Source organism: Oryzias melastigma, linkage group LG24 (assembly GCF_002922805.2).
Source record: "Oryzias melastigma strain HK-1 linkage group LG24, ASM292280v2, whole genome shotgun sequence".
In the NCBI taxonomy this organism is placed as follows: Eukaryota; Metazoa; Chordata; class Actinopteri; order Beloniformes; family Adrianichthyidae; genus Oryzias; species Oryzias melastigma.
The window spans coordinates 6,998,549-6,999,312 of NC_050535.1; positions in this window are offsets into that span (position 1 = coordinate 6,998,549).

Here is a 764-nt window from a genome sequence, read left to right on the forward strand (position 1 = left end):
AAGGATGATTGTTATGCAAAAACTCAATAAAAATATGCTGTTTTGGTACCTCAAAGCACACGTTAAAGCTTCTGGTTCCAAGTACCTGCAGCTATGTACTTCTGAGATGTAGGAGCCACTGGAGTTTGAACTTTAACTAAAATAAGCTTCTAAAAAGCACAAATATCCTCCGTGTCATGTGTCTGTTGCTGTGATGCTGTGATTTTTCATCAGAAAAAAACAAAAACACGATTTTAACAAGCTGTATTTTTTTGTATGATATTAAACGACAGCTTTGCGCAGGGCTTATTGTACTAACAGTTGTATTTACATGTTGATCATGTAATTGCTGGATGTAAAATTCTTGTTGGACAAAAAAATGTAATGTTGTCTCTCAGGCACTAACTTACAGATGATGCTTATGACATATTTGTAGTGATTTTTTGTGTGTTTTGATTGTTGCTACTAAGAGGAAAAAACTTTGAATTGTGGGAAAAGTAGTGAAATGAAGTGGAATTTTGTTTTGCAGCCAAATTACTGCCTATAAGACATTTTGAACTGTGAAGTGTGAAGCCACAGGTGGCTTCAAATCAGCAATAAAGAGCATATGTGTTACATGTTCAAATGAGTGGAGACTTTTGTTATTTTGGGGAGTTTTTTATTCTTTCAAAAGTAAAAAAAAATGGCATAAGGTTGATTTAAATTACTGTCAATAGAAGGAAGTTTTTTTTTTCAAAAGTTAAAAAAAAATGGTTTGAAGTTGATTTAAATTAGTGTAAATAGAA